Below are 17,174 nucleotides of genomic sequence, written 5' to 3' on the forward strand. Positions count from 1 at the left end.
AAAAAAAAACACAGTGTACCTTTTGGAGTCTTCATAAGCCCAAGAAACCTGTTTTTAAATCTATGTATGAGCATTTACTTATACTGTATAAGCATTTACTTACTTATAAATGCTTTACTTAAACAAACCCATAAAAATAATACCAGTATAACCTTATAAACCAATTACAAAATGGTAATCATCGTATTCCTCTGTAAAAGAAAGCAACTGTTACTAGCTCACACACATTAGAATAATTACTATACATATGGAAAATAACAGCAAAGACAAGGAGAAATTCGCACACTGTTCTGGGAACTGCAAATGGTATAGCCACTGTGAGAAACAGTAGGATGCTTTGTCAAGAAAATGAAAAGTAGAACTACCATATGATCCAGATTATTCTTTTGAGTATGTATCCAAAAGAACTGGAAATGGGCTAAACCATACTTCCACACCCATGTTCATGGAAGCATTACTTAAAATAGCTAAAATGTAGATGCAGCCCCAGGTTCCACCGACAGATAAATGGTAAAGTATACAATAGCACTAAATATATGCTGTATATTACTGTTATGGAACAGTGCTCCATCTTAAAAAGGAAATGTGGGGGCCGGAGAGACGGCTCAGCAGTTAAGCACACTGGTTGGTCTTGCAGAAGACCCGGGTTTGAATCCCAGCACCCATATGGCAGCTAACAACTGTCCATAACTTCAATTCCAGGGGATCTGACAGCCTCTTCTGTCCTCCGCGGGCATTGCACAACACAGCCTACATGCAGGCAATACACGCATACACATAAAATAAAAATAATAAAATATGAAAAAAAGGAAATGTGCTATAACATGGATGAATTTTGACATGATTACATTAACTAAAATAAGTCAGTCACAAAAAAACAAAAACTGTATGATTAAACCTATAGGAGATACTCAAGTAAAAATCATAGAATCATAAAGCAGAATGATACTTGTCAAAACTCAATTGCTTATTCAGAAAGAAGTGATTACACATGAATTACAGAACATTTTTAAATTTTTATTTATTTTTATTTTATGTATATGAGTGTATTGCCTACATGTATGTAAGTGCACCCATGTCATGCACTGCCCACAGAAGAGAGAAGAGGGCTTTCAATTCCCCTGCAACTGGAGATGAGGATGGTTGTTAACCACCATGTAGGTGCTGGGAATTTAACCCAGTTCCTCTGCAAAGGCAGGCAATGCTCTTAGCCACTGAGCTTGCTCTCCAGTCCTGAGTCACAGAACTTTTTGTTGCTGTTGTTGTTGTTTATTTTATTTATTATTTTTATTTCATGTGTATGAGTGTATTGCCTGCATGTGTGTGAGTACACCCATGTCATTCAATGCCACGGAGGTCAGAAGAGGGCTTCGGATTCCCCTGGAACTGGAGTTAAGGATGGTTCGAAGCCGCCATGTGGGTGCTGGATATCAAACCCAGGTCCTCTGCAAGAGCAGTCAGTGCTCTTAACTGCTGAGTCATCTCTCCAGCCCCCCGAGTTACAGAACTTTTAAACACAATAATAATACTGGCTCAAACTATCTCATCTATCTGAAGGCCATTTGTAAAACAATGATCTGTAACTACCTAAGTCACCATCACATTCCCTTAGCAAAACAAAATACAAAACAAAATCTATCCTTCAATAAAAAGTCAGATAACCACACTGTAGCTGCTTTCTAAAATCTCTTTCATTGGCTTCATGTTATATTGTAAAGCACTTTTCATATCAATAAATAAGCATCTTCACACAAAAATAAAACTATATATTTTCAAAAAGTTAAAGTCAGATAAAAGCCTTAGATACTTAGCAATAGAACATACATATACAATGACCCATAACCGCATTTAAGAAGAGGCCCACTCTCCTTAACCAACAGGAAAACGCACTAGAAACCCACACTGAGCTCACATGAACCAAACTAAATTATCTGCAATGATAAAAAAACCGGCAAAGACCAACTGCCATGAACTGACTGAGTGACAGTCATACAAAAGACTGTCAGACAGCTATAACATAGGTATGAGACATGGATGGACTTCAGGGCCCTATGTCGAAGAAAACAAGCCCAGACAAAAGCACACATTTTCAATGACTAAATTTAAAGAAATCCACAACTAGCCAAACTAATTTATTATAGGAAGTCAAAACGTTGGCTAGAGCAAGGATTAACTATAGACATTACTGTCTATACTGGAAAAAAGAGTAGCTCAGTCATCACTTCTCTAAGAAGAGAGAAACAGAAGAAATTCCACAGAGACTTCACAGTCTCTAGGCAGTGGCCTCGGTTGAGCACAGATTGGACAACTGCCCCACATCCCTGTTTCCCTGACAGCACAGTCTAAACCTCATCATCTGGTTATTCCTCCTGAGCATGCTTCAACAAGATTTCCTCCTTTAGCTCATAAATGTTGGACTGTTAAGACATAATTAAATGAGCATTTCTTATGTTTATATTATTTCTAATGCCAGTTGTACTTATAAATCTGTAAATGGGCGGGGGGGCTGGAGAGATGGGTCAGTGGTTAAGAGCACTGGCTGCTATTGCAGAGGACAAAGCTTTGTTAAATCCAGTTCCAGGGTATCCGATGCCCTCTTCTGGCTCCGAGGGAACTGCATGAAATGGGTGCACTTTAACACATGCCATCAATATGCTCAGCCATAAAATAAAATAAAAATAACAAGAAAAATTTTAAAAATCTGTAAATGGAAAAACAAACATTGCTTCTACTACTATCATGAAACAAAATAACTTTCTTTTAAAGATTAACACCCATCTTCAAAGGAAAATTACCCTTCACTCCAGCAGTCACCACACTCAACATCTTGACATTTTAAAGAATGCTGTACTTAGTCGGGCATGGTGGTGCATGCCTTTAGTCCCAGTACTCAGGGTTGCAGAGGTGGGGGATCTCTATGAGTTCAAGGCCAGCCTAGTCTATAAAGCGAGTGAGTTCCTGGCCAGCTGGAGCTACAGAGAAACTGTCTCAAAAAGACTAAAAAAAAGCATGCTGTACTTGTAAATACTTTCCAGGAAAGACTGCCACTAGCAAATCAAAGGTAAATAGATTTTCTTTTTTGGCTTAATAAGCCCACTAAATCTAAGAACAAATGAAAAAAATTTCAAAATCCCATGTCCATGGAAAGTGACAAGAATTAAACGCATAAGTTTGTAAAAGGAAAAATTGAAAAACACCAAAAACTCAAAAAAACAAGCAAATACAGACCTAGCATTCTTTAAAAAGCCACGGACAAAGAAAGCCTGGAAAGACAACATGCTTTCTATTTTTTTATTTATAAAACTGGAAATTTTTCCTATTTATAAAAAATGGGAATTTTTGATAGTCACAGAGCAAAAAATATCTTTTAAATGCTATTTGCCACTGAATTATAACTCACATGAAAATTAAATACTTTACACTTCTGAATTATCAAAATTTAAAAATGTTTCCCTCCTGATTACCAATTAAAATAGGTAACATTTAAATCAAAACACTATGACAAAGAGTAACATAACAGCTAGGCTTGGTGGCAGAGACCTGTCTGTCATCTTAGCTGCCTGGGAGTCTAAGGCAGGAAGATCACAAATTCAAGGCCTCTTTGGGCTATTAAAAAAGTTCAAGGCCAGCTTGGACAACTCAATGAAACCCTGTCCCAAAACAAAAAATATAAAAGGGCTGGAGATTCGGATCAGTGGTAGAGTGCTTGCTTAGTCCCTGCCAACTTCCTAGGTTCAATAGCCAATACTGAGAATAATTAGTCATTACAAAACTTTGTTTTAGATGGTCAAAGTATAAAGAAATTCTATTCTAGGAAGGGGAGAAGTCTTGTACCATTACACATTTATCTAGGTGAAGAAAGCTGGGTCAGACTGATAGTTGCATATCCACACCCATTTTCCTTTCAGCTGGTGTTCTCTTTTTGTCCTAACCCTTCTCTCCCGCTTCCTGTTTGAAACTGATACACCACGGCTTAAAATAAACTCCAACACCATTTGGACTTGTGATCTTACAGCAGGAACTATATGCTGAAAATGAAGAGCAGACAAGAAATGAACTTCTTCGGACCTCCATGACACCATCTTGACATACCTGCCCTGGTTGCTCCAGCTATTATAATTTATTTCCTGGTTATTCTGTGGAATAAGGAGACCAAAATGGCCAGGTAGAAATCACACTTTCTGACTCAAAGCATCACTTCATCCTACGGTAGAAGTACTCCCAAATGGCTATTAAGATTTAGCAACCATCACAGTTAAGGAAAAATTTTATAATAAACTACTTGAAAATGAACTACTGATAACTACTCACTAACGAAGTAGGAATGACAGTGTAAACTGCCTTGTTCCCTTCTCCCTAAGTAATTAGCAGTGTGTACAGATTATGGAAGGAAGGGAACCATGCTGTGTTCAGTAGTTTGCAGCATTCTCTAAAATAAAGATTTCTCAATTCAGTTTATAAAGCTACCTGTGTCTTCATACTTAAATCTGACATCAATAAAATAAAGGGAGAATTACAGGCTTGTATCATCTGCAAGTGGATTTTGAAAAGAATCCTACTTGAGAGAAGAGCAAATCAAATCCAGTAATAATTTAAAAAAGCCACCAGCATCACATTTTGATTTTCTAGACATGTAAAGTTGGTCTAATAATTATCTATGTACTATGTATCATTTTTTAAAGACTCATAAAACCGAAAACTTGTCACAGCCCTCTTAATAGACACAGAAAAGGCCTCAGATTAAAAGTGTTCTGCTGACACCCTCCCCTGAGTATGTGTCAGCATCACTCCAGGGGTGCACATACAGGTAAGGCAAAACACAGAACCCCACTCTCCTAGGTTCTAACGAGGAGAATATATAATATCTAGACTCCTAGGATGTACTAGTTAGATATACTTAAACATTTTAAATAAATTAAAACCACAACTACTTCAACACTTCAGGTAGAACACTGAAAGAGCCAACACATTTAACAAGATATGTGATTTCATTTCCAAATAAGTAAAGTTCAGATTAGCTTCATTTCAGATAAGCAAAACTGAAAAATGTACAGCGATATCAAAATTTAGGATATGTGGCAACCAGAAGGCTTCTAACTTCTAATGGGAATTAAATGAATGCAAACACAGAAAACTAAGTTGTCATTATTTGAGTTCTATAAATTTCACTATGCATATGCATCAGGAAAGTGCATTAAATAACTGTAACAGAAAAACTGAAGTGCCCACATTAATTAGCACGCAATATATTCATACACAGTGAAAAATAAATTATACTTTAAACAGCATGTACGAGTCTCAGGGACATATGGTTGAAGGAAAAAAGCATTCCATATAAAATTCAAAATGTAAAACTAAATGAGGATTCAGCTGTACAGCATGGTGAAGCTGCACACTAAGCAAAAGGGAGCCCTAACTAGATTTAGGAGAAGAAATGGCACCAGGAAGCAAGAGACTTTAAACTTCCTGCCTGCCTCAAGTTTCACACCTTCTATAATTAATAAATGTCTTATAAAAGCAATAGCTGGTGAGTAACCAACAAAACTGTTAGCATTTGTAAGACTTCTTTGGTGGGAAGGTTCTAAAATGGCTCCTGATGATCCCTGCCTATGGCATTCATGCCTTTGTGCCATTCCTTCCCCGAGAGTATGACAGACTCATTTAAAAAAGAGACTATAACCAAAGTAATAGAACTCCTTCTGACTGCAGTACAGAGAGACTCTGGCTTCTGTCTTGATCACTCTGCCCCTCTCTTGCTCTGAGAGACCCCACCTGCCATGTTGTGAAATGGCACAAAAGTCACGATGCTGCTCAACAGACAGGTGAGAACTGAAGCCTGCCCACAGTCACGTAAGGGAGCTGGGCGCTAACTCTTCCCATGTGGAACCTCGGGACGACTACAGAAGCAACAGGCACCTTTACTGTAGCCTTGTAAGATAAGATGCATCAGGATTCCTGGCCTACAGCAACAGCAACATAATGTCTGCTGTTTTACACTGCTAAATTTTCAAGAGAATTTGTTATATGATATATGGGACAATTTCAGAGAGTGTGAAAAAATGATCCAGGGGCTGGAGAGATGGTTCAGAGGTTAAGAGCACAGGCTACTCTTGCAGAGGACCCAGGTTCGGTTACCAGCACCCACACAGCAGCTAGCAACCATAAGTAACTCCAGTTCCAGGGGCTCCAATGCCCTTTTCTGGCCTCCATGGGCACTGCACAATACGGGGGCACTTACATACATGCAGGCAATACATTCACACTCATACACATAAAATAAAGACAATAAATAAAAAATATTTTTTAGAAAGTGATTCAAATATTGTCCTTTATAAGAATAAATACCTTGGAAAATAAAATTGTTTATAAACGTCTTCAAATTTTTGGCTTGTTTCTGCCTATGGTATTTATTACATGGTTTATACTGTAAGGTTATTTTTATAAAATTGATTATTAAATTAAGTGACCAGAAAAGATTAATTCCTGGTCTAATTCCCAACTGTCTACTAACTGATGACTAGAATGCTTACTTCAAAGCTACAAAAAGATATTAGGTAAAACAGTAGGCAGAAAAAAAGGTCAATTAGCATTAGAAACTGGTTACTCTAGAGGCCATTTTGTATCATACAAGTCAAAGAATGACCTTCCCATTCATAAGCCTCAGTCTTCATAACTTCTTAGCTCTGGTATTCTTTTTCATCAATAAACTAAGGGTAAGAGTCTCGAAAATCAAATTAAATGGTAAAAGTTATGGTGGAGCTACCACATGAGACACTGGTAGAAAAGCCAGATGGCAGTGGAGGAGAGCACGGTGAAATGGTGGGGGAAGCACCGTAGGCAAACTGCTCATCTCATGGCCAGGAAGCAACGAAGAGGAAGAGGAAGAAGCCAGGGTTCCATATTCCCTAAGAGGGGACAGCCAGTGACCTAAGGACCTCCCACTACATACCTTCCTCCTAAGGTCCCCAGTTCTGCCAACTGATGCCACTCCAAGAATATGGCCTCTCAAATTCCAAGCTATAATAGCAACAATACTTGACTGCCCATCATATATGCAAAACAGCTACGTTTCTTTAGCTCATTCAATAGTTTTTCCTAAAAACTTTAAGACATAATTTAATATTACAAAACTCACACGTTACACATGTACAAGTGAAGAGCTTTAGAAAATTTATACAATTGTGTAAGCATTACTACAATCCACATTTAGAACATTTCCATAAAAGGTTGCCTACACTTGTACATCTCTGTTCCGATTATTTCACTGTGCACTTTCAGCACATCAGCAGACACCATAGGTAAGCAAGCAGGCCTGGCCAGGTTTCAATTGGTCCCATAGGTCTTGCTGACCTGTAACTTAGATTTCTGAATATGTAGTCTACTATATGAGCACATTTTATCTAAATGTTCGCCAGTTTTTGACTTTCAAAGTCATAGCTTGAGGCTTCTGGGGAAATGCTGCTATGAACATTTATACATATGCTTTCATGTGGACACTGTGATGATCTTCACTGAGTTGATTTGGAACCCCTGGGTGACACAAGATTTAACTTTTTGAGAAAGTTACAAACTTTTTCCAAGGCAATGGCATCATTTTACATCCCCAGAAGCAGCATTTGAAGATTCCACTTTCTTTATACTTGTCAAGTCTTGGCTATTGTCTACTTTCTTTATTACAACCTGGTGTGTCCTGAAAAGTTAGTGTCCCCTCAAAATTCAAAACAGTATTTGCTGAGCAAATCAGTGTAATTATGAACCATGGACCTAATCAGCCACCCAATCAGAAACACCATCAGTTCAGAGTGAAGGGGATAGAGAAAGGATGAAATTAAGGTAGACTGAGGGACTTCTCAGGTCCTACAGGACTGGTACTATAGTGTGCAACCCTATATGACAGGAGAATAAAGACCCCAAAGGCTATGTGGAGGTCATCAAAGCTGCCTCCAAGGGTTCAAAGTATAGGGAAGAGAGCACTACCCAGGTTTCAGAGTGCAAATGGCAGTTGCCCAAAGTCTTGCAAGCAGAGGTGGGGAAGTAGAACTGTGACCTCAGTGCATCTGGCAGACAGGACCACTACCCTAGGGCCAGAGAGAATCAAATCAAGGGTAATGATTCTAAAACCCCAAGAGCCAATAGTGTTTGGTCTGACAAGAATCTGTACATGCTTAAAACACTTCCTCTTGACTTTTCCCTTCTGAAATAAGAATATCTACCCTATCCCTGCTGCCAATATTGTATGTATTTTTAGAAGCAGATCACTTACCTGTTTTCACAGCCAGAGAATTTTGCCTCAAAGTTGGTTCTTATTTGATTTATATGATACTGAAATTAGTCTTTGGACTTCAATTTTCAGAGTTGATGCTGAGACAAGTTAAGGCTTCAGAGATGATGGGATGGAATTAATATTTTTGTATGGGACAAGGACAGGAGGGGGGTGTTATGGAGAGAGTTTGTCTCCATCCTATGTGGAAGCCCTATTGGTATTTCAAGGTGGGGCCTTTGGGAAGTAATCAGGTTTAGATGGTGGCATAAGAATGTGGCCTTTGATGGAATTAGAATCCTGTAAAATCAAGGAAGAAAGAACTACTGTCATGAGGACACAGTAGGAAAGTTGGCTGTATTGAGCCTGTTTAATCACTAAGTCTATTGTATTTTACTAAAACAGCCTCAGGTAAACATAGCCATTCCAGTTGATGTACTATATATCTCTTTTCACTAATAAAATGACTAAATATTTTGCTCATTATTAACTGAAGGGTTTGATATTAATGACTGATGAGCTATATTCTCAATAAAAGTTCCTTATCATATAATTTGTAGCTGTGTTCTTCCTGTCTGGCAATTATCCTTTTTCTGTTAATGGAGTCTTTCTATGTTACCTAAACTGGGCTTTTAAACTTGTGAGTTCAAGTGATCCTCCTGCCCCAGTCTCTCAAGTAGATAGGACCCAGCTTATCTTCATTTTTTATTCTCTGAAGGACAAAGAGTTCTGTATACATGAAGTACAATTTATTAATATTTTTCCTATGACTCATACCCAAGAATACTTTGTCAAACCAAAACTCATTAGGATTCTATCCTTTTATTTCTTTTATGCTTTAAATCTATATTAATCTTTGAGTTAATTTTTGTGAGTAGTATAAAAGATCAAAAGATATATTTTTTGCAGTTTTCTCCAACAATAATATTCAAAACATAAGTTGAACTGAATTTACATAGCTGCAAAAAAATAATTTAGTGTAAGCATCAGAATTTATTTTTGGACTGCATCAAATTCCTTTGCAGCTTTTAGCCCATCTGTAGTACTGGTCTTATACTCACACCTTTTCAAAAGTATTTTTATTGGGGCTGGAGAGATGGTTCAGTGGTTAACGGTACTGGCTGTTCTTCCAGAGGACGCAGGTTCAATTCCCAGCACCCACATGGTGGCTAACAACTATCCTTAAAACTCCAGTTCCAGGGGATCCGACATCCTCTTCTGGCTTCTGGAACTGCATAACATAAGTGCACTTACATACATGCAGGCAAAACACTCATATACAAAAAATAAAAATAATAAATAATTTTTAAAAATTTGTTAATTTTTAAAAATTATTTGTTAATTATTTGCTAGAGAGATGGCTCAGCAGTTAAAGAGTACTCACTGCTCTTGCAGAGGACCCAGGTCTGATTCCCAGCATCTACATGGCAACTAACAACTATCTATAACTCCAGTTACAGGGAAATCTGATGCTGTCTTCTGACCTCCTCAGGCACTGCATGACATGGGTGCACTTACATACATGCAGGCAATACACTCATAAACATAGAATGAAAATATAATAAATATTATTTTTAAAATGTATTAGTTTATTGTGTGTGTTCATGAGTCACATGTGTCAGTGCACATGTGCACATATGCAGAAGCCAGAAGTTGACACTCGTACTCAATCGTTCTTCCACCTTGTTTTGAATCTGTCTGTCACTAAACCCTAAGTTCACCAATTCAGCTACACTGGCTGACCAGCAGTTCCAGTGTCCTCCAATCTTTGCCTCACAAGAGCTTTCTACATGGGTACTGGGACCCAAGCTCCAGTCCTGGCGGTGTGTGGCAAGCACTTTGCTGACTGACCCATCTCCCCAGCCCCAGTTTTTCAAATTAATAGATAATTTCTTCAAATAACCTACTTTGGATTAATTGATTTTTTTTTCCTAACGTATTATTCCATGTCACTGATTTTATCCTACCTTCATTTTCCTCCTTTGCTACTTAAAGTTCAGTTTGCTCTTTATTTTTCTATTTTCTTCAGGTACTGGGAATTTAAGAATCCTTTTCTAAGTGAGCAGCTGTTAGTTGTTTTCCAAGGACTGCTGGACCTGCATCGACAAACTGTGACATGCTGTATTTTAATTTTATTTTTATTTTATGTGCATGAATGTTTTGCCTGCATGTAGGTAAGTGTACCTGTACATGCAATGTCTGCAGAAGCCAGAAGAAGGCATAGGATGCCCTGGAACTGTAGGACAGAGGACAGTTGTTAGTAACCATGTGGGTGCTGGGAAACGAATCTAGATCTTCTGCAAAAATATCCAGTGCTCTTAATTGCCAAGCCATTTCTTCATATTTTATTTTTTATTCAGTTAAAAATACTTTCTGATTACTTTGTGATTTCACCTAGACCTGAGTATTTATAAGTATATAAGTTACAAACATTTATAGTTTTCCAGATTCTGTTGATTTCTAGATTAATTTTACTCCAGTTGAAACACAGTTCATGTGAACTTTAATCCTTTTAAATTTATTGAGAATTCTTTCATGGTTCTATACAGATTTATTCTTAAAGAATGTTCTATGTGTTCTTGAAGCAAGTTGTATTCTGTACCACTGGCACTCAATTTTCTATGTCTTTAAAGTGATCAACAGTACATAAGCCTTTTTTATTCTGATTTTCTGTGTAGTTATTCTACCAATATAGAGAGCAGACTATTCAAACATCTAACCACTACTAAGTAATTAGTTCTTCTTTTATTCTGTGGCTTTTAGATTCATATAATTTGAAGTTCTTTAATAAGTGCATGCATGAATACCTATAATAATGCAATTGTTATTAAAATTAAACATACATGTTATACAAATATATTACTTTGTTAAATGCCATATTCAATTGTGGCATATAAAATCTATCATACCATGTATAAATAATTATGATTATGCTATCATTTTACTGTATGGGACCTTTAACTACTATGAAATGTCCTTCCTTGTCTCAGGTGATATTTGTCTTAAATTCCATCTTGTCTGATACTAATACCTTTATTCCAGTTCTTATAGAACTCTTTGTATGGCATCTTTTCCCAATCTTTTATGTTACTATCATTTATGCCTCTGAATAAAGTAACAACTTTCTTTTACTGTGAGTAAAACAGGAAAGATTCTGAGCAGAGGAGAGACTGGATTATGTTTATTTTTTCTAGTTCTCTGTCTAGAACTTGTAATGCTAATTTAACTCTTGCCTTTACTTCTCCTTCACATCTCCTATTCATGATTCAAAGACTTTTTTCTCCCCTTAGAGATAAGAGTTATGTAATTTGGGAGTCTTTTAGATAGACCCACTGAAGGGGTACTCCAGTTGCCTCATCCTGCATCCTGGTTCAGCATGGAAGAAGCCAGAGCAGTTTGTGTCCCAATTCCCTATTGGCAATTTGGGTAACTTCTTCAGAGGATGGTGTGGTAAGAATAGGAGGTAGGAATTGGCTGGGCAATTAGGGTAAAAAGACCCCAAAGAAAAGTAGCCAGTTCTGGGCTAAAAGTCAAAATATCCTTGGGCCTCTTAGCAACACATTCTGTTCCCAAGGCCGAAAATGTCAAAAGTATTTGGGAGCTTTTATCTAATCCTTAAAAGATTTTAGGGTTACCTCTTCAGAGGGGGGAATGTTAGAGTAGCCAAAAGCCCCATAAAGATAGATAAATAAATCGAAGAAGAAGAAAGAGTACATGAAGTTATCAGGAAAAAGTGATGGGGAAATATGGGAGGAGTTGGAGGGGAGGCAGTGGGCATGGATTTGATCAAAACACCTTATACGCATGTATGAAATTCTCAATATATTATTTATTTAAAGAAATTACTAAGGCTGCTATATTATTAATACTTTGGGGGAAAAGAGAGAAAAAATGATGTGTTAGGAAACAGCTATGACAACCCAAACTCCAACAGCACAGTAGCAAAAAGGAAGAGGCAGTGGGCAGATTCCAAGTGAAGTTAGATAATCAAGCACAGGAAAACGCCATGCCATATTTGTTACACAACGTGAAAAAATATTCAATCATGTCTCCAAGGTTCTCCATTTGAAGAAATCTAAAGAAATTCTATGCTAATTGTTATCTACTACAATCAGGAAAATGAAATTGTAAGATATAGCAAATTCAAAGTCAGTTGCTTTAAATACATTTGAAGTCTCTGACTTCTTGGTAGGAATTTCTCCAACAGCAGTACATAGGAGTATGAAGTTCAAGAGAGACCTGCACCAAGATTCGAATGTGGGAGTTTGGTATGGAGAAGATATCTGGAGGAAAGCAACAATATAAAATCAGCGAGAATGAGGTAAAGAATGGTCCAAAGATTAAACCCTGGGCACTTAACCATTAAAGAGGTCAAAGAGAAGGCAAAGAACCAAAAAATAAAACACAGAAAGTAAAAGCAAAGGTGTAAAAATATAAACCATGCCTATGCTTCTCCAAATCTGGAGCATGTGGAAGGTTTCTCATATTCATGGGACAAGCTGACAGTTTGTTCAGACAGAGAATGTGCAGGTCATACTAGCTAGGAGTCCAAGGAACACTGCTTTTCCTAGTTTTCACTTGGAGAGGAGACAAATTTCTAAGTGACTAAGTGAGCAAATTTAACCAGAAACCACTTAGAAAACACCTCTATAAGTGTTTTCTTTAAAAAAAGGAAGACAGGGGACAGGAGATAGGACACACTGTTTTACAAAAAAGGACTTTACAGATGACATAAAAAACAAATCACCATCTTTTTATCTTGCCTGGAAGATCACTGAAACGAGTCATTAAAGACATTTTCAAAACAATACAGTGTCAAAAAGATGAGACTGGACAAGATGGTAGGTTAACTCTTCCAGTATTAACCTTCCCGTAGCACTGTTCTCTTACATGGTTTGAACAAACAACAGCGGCAACATCTACTTATTACTAACCATATGTCTTCACTCCTTATTAAATCACCATTGCAGGTAGATAAGTCACAAATGATTCTGAGTCCCATGAGTTTTTCCAAATTAGATCTAGCAGCTCTGAATCCTGCTGTAACTTCAATGTGTCTCCCAAAGTTTATGTATTGGAAACCTGAACCTCAACAGAGCAGCTGGACGGCAGAGTCTAATGAAAGAGTCCAGATTGCATATTCATGAATAGACTGCTACCATTATCTCTGGACCATACTGGTTATGAAAGGAGGACTCTCTCCAACCTTGGCAGGGAAGCCACAGCAGGAAGGGCCTCAGGAAAGGCCCATATTTCTAACCTGGACTCTGCAGCCTCCCATACTATAACCCAAAAAATTTGTTCTGTTAAAGCAACACAAAACAAGTAAGACAAATCTCAAGCTCAAAACATATAGGAAAGACTAAAAAATCCTATTAAGGACTCCAGGTACAAATCAGTAATTTAAAAATTGAAAAAAGTGAAGAGTAATTCCTAGAAATTCTCTTAGCTACTCTAAAAGGTCCGATAACAAAATAGAAGCTGAAAGCTTCAAAGTTCACTTTCTCTTCCTTTAGTTCTAAAATTTCTCTCATCTAAATATGTGCACACTTTTGACACACTCCTATTTTCACTACAAAATTGCTTCATAGCAAAAAAGTAACATACAAATACCCAATAATCTGAAATTGTTTAAGGTATAAGAGCATCCATACAATGGAAAACAATTTAATACAAATGCTTTAAATGTGTATGTATAATATCTTTTTAGCAGATACATTTCAAACAGCTGAAAACTGAACAATCCCACTGGTCATCAACACTAACATAGATAAATAACTATATATGTTAATACAGCAATAAGACTCTACAGAATACTGTCACTTGCATCAATGTAGATAAATCTCTACCATAATATTGAGTACTACAGAAGCAAAATATGTTAATAAAACCCAGCATGTACTATGATAATTTAATATATGTATATAACAAATGGCAGTCTAGAATCAGAGCCAGAAGGAGAAAGTCTTTAGAGGTTACTGACAGGAAAACATAGACAGCAGGACAAAAGTCATTTTAAGAATTCCTGTTTTAACAGGGTGTGGTGGCACACACCTTTAATACCAGCAGTCAGCAGTTGGATCTCTGCAATATAGCAGTCAGCCTGGTCTACATAGTGAGTTCCAGGCCAGGCCAGCCCAGGCTACAAGCTCAAAACAAAGAAACAACAAAAAAAGATAAAGAATTCCCATTTAGTATCTGGGCATTCTTCATTTCTAAAACCCCTACAGGCAAAGAAAAGGCAGAAGGTAGGAAAGAACAAGAAGCAAGGAAAACTATTTAGAAGAAATTATAAGGACGTAGGTAGTAAAAGATCAGACCTAGCGTGGCTGTACTATTAGTAGGCTTGCAAGTATGGTTAGAACAGGCATGGGAATAAAGGAAACATTTCCAAAAATTACAATGTCAAGATAAAAGTAAATTTGAGCTGGGCATGGTGGCGTACCTCATTAATTCCAGCACTTGAGAGGTAGAGACAGGCAGATCTCTGAGTTCAAGGCCAGCCTGGTCTACATAGTAAGCTCCAGGCCAGCTGGGGCCACAGAGAAACCCTCTCAAAAAGAAAAAAGAAAAAAAAAAAACCTAAAAAAAGAAGTAAACTTGAAACATAAAAACAATTTCGTTAGATGAAAGGCCAGGACTGCACAGCAGCAATAAATAGAAAAGTTAACAGAACTGAAAACCAAAGCATCACACGCGATCAATTCTAGGAAGAAAACAGCAATGAAGTTTGAAGATAAATGAAGAAAAAAAAATATGCAAAAGGAAAAAAAAGAAAAATTAAGCCAAAAAGTGTCTGAGGTAAGCAGAACATCCAAGCCGGGAGAGTCTGAGGGACCCGAACCCTGTGAGAGAGAGCAGGGGCAGAAAGTGGCAACACACACACCCTCAAGGAGCTCCAGGAAACCACCTCCTTTGTAGGCAGCTCCAGTCACCTAAGGATGGTTTGCCAGTGGGAGAAGCAGCAGTCAGCCTTCCTTCTAGAAACGTCCTACGAAAAAACACCTCAAATTCCATTGATTTAACAGAAGATCATGGAAAGTGTAGTTTCTAGACCTGAAGGTCTGCAGAGTTCCTCACTGGGGCTATTTTGTTGGGTCTGAGGTTCAGGAATGATTGGAGACCACCCAGTAAAGTTCGAAATTTAGAAAATTGAAAAGCATTCCGATTCTTGAATGACTAGTCGGGCACAGACTCCAGGAGCCAACGAATGGAATCGGACCTTGACCAACAATGAGTGAGGGTTATTATTGGGTACTCTTGAAAAAGCCCTCGCAAACTGGGCGACTGTGGGAGACAGGCTTGAGCCTAGGGTGAAAGTCTTATTGACAACTATACAGCAGGCCCGAGGTAACGGCCCCACTGCTGGAGCCACAAGGAACATCTTGTGACATTTGCTCCCATTGGCAGATCATGAGACTGATGCCTAGAGCTCGCCACTCCCTAATCACCAACCTTGGAATCCAAAATTGCAACACTTAGATATTGCAACAGTCAGGGTCACATGCTTTCCAGGAATCCAGGCTCTGTAATCTGAAACCCATTATGCTAATGAGGCATCCTACTTGCTGTACTGTGATAGGACACTAAACCTGTTATGCTAATAAGGTATCCTACTTGCTGTGCTGTGATTGGACCACTACCTCTATATAAGCTTGTGCCTTCCTGCAATAAATCAGACCTGTGTCACAGAACCGTCTCCTGTGTCTGAATGTGGCTCCGCTGACACAGTCTCTTCACCAGCAGAAGCGGCGACCACAGGAGGCAGCACAGGGCAAGCAGAAGAGCTGCCTTAGCACCAGGCAAGCAGAAAAACTGCCTCAGCACTGGGTGAGCAGAAGAGCGGCCTCAGTCCAGGGTGAGCAGAGGAGCAGCCGTGAGAATGAAGGAGCGACACCCATAAGAATGGAGGAGTGGCCGCCGCTGGCGGTGACCACAGGAGACCTTTGAATTGATTGGATAACTCTGAATTCCTTGTATGGGGGGGATTCATTGGTTATAGTCATGGTCAGCCACCTGGAATGTCTCAATTTTTCCTTTTACGGTAGGGTGCCCCTTTGGGCCTCTGGATGCCCTTTTATGGTCAGGAATTTCGGTTGGTTTCTGTTAGACTCAGATAAGCAAGGCATGTCTGAACTTGTCTAATCTTAGCCCGCAGTATGGGGCAAAGGAAACTTACAGTTTCTAGGAACAGAGACTTAAGGCTGACAAGATGGAGGCTGCTAAAAAATGGAGCCAGTGTGACCTGAATCCTTCAGTTTCACCTGTAACAGAGATGCTTCATTCTGTTGTTAAGAGGCATTTGCCATTCTGCTGTGCTCAGATGGGAGCCAAGAGATGATGCAGAAACAGCAGGGCATGAAACTCAGGAATGGTGCCGAAACAACAGGGGATAAAACTGTTGACCTTTTAGAAGGTATCAAAACAGTGGATCCAAACTATACCAGTCACTGCATTCTTCAGAGGGAGAGAAGGCTTGAGCCTGTTCATTCAATTCCCTCTTGCAGCGGTAAAATACCTATTAAATATTCTCTTTTGAATAGAGATTTTCCATACTCTGGGGGAAGAGCAGTATGTTAAAGCACAGGAACGTCTCACAACATCTCAATAGTATCTGTGCTACTGTTATTGTGAGCTAATTATCCACATTTTTAAAATTCCCTTTCTTTACCTGAAAGAATTGAGAAATGAACAATGGTAATCCAGACCAACTATATAATCTGACTATATCAGGCAGACTATCAGAAATGGCCAGAGAACCAGGCACAGTGGTGGGTACCTGTAGTTCCAGCCATACCAGAGAGAGGCTAAGGTTGAAGGACTACTTTGAGGTCAGGAGGTAGGGTTCAGGCTAGAAAACATCAAAACACTCTGTTTTTAAAAAAGAAGAGGAAAAGAGAGAGACAAATGAGAC

At 38.4% G+C, this 17,174-nt stretch overlaps 1 protein-coding gene across 2 annotated transcripts in view; it reads right to left on the reverse strand.

The window, feature by feature from the left end:
* The window catches only part of Lmbrd1 (LMBR1 domain containing 1), a 114,108-nt gene that overhangs the window by 62,264 nt on the left and 34,670 nt on the right, over positions 1-17,174 (reverse strand). The gene's annotated exons all lie outside the window — the stretch shown is intronic.

Source organism: Nannospalax galili, unplaced genomic scaffold (assembly GCF_000622305.1).
Source record: "Nannospalax galili isolate Female #2095 unplaced genomic scaffold, S.galili_v1.0 scaffold206, whole genome shotgun sequence".
Taxonomy (NCBI): domain Eukaryota; kingdom Metazoa; phylum Chordata; class Mammalia; order Rodentia; family Spalacidae; genus Nannospalax; species Nannospalax galili.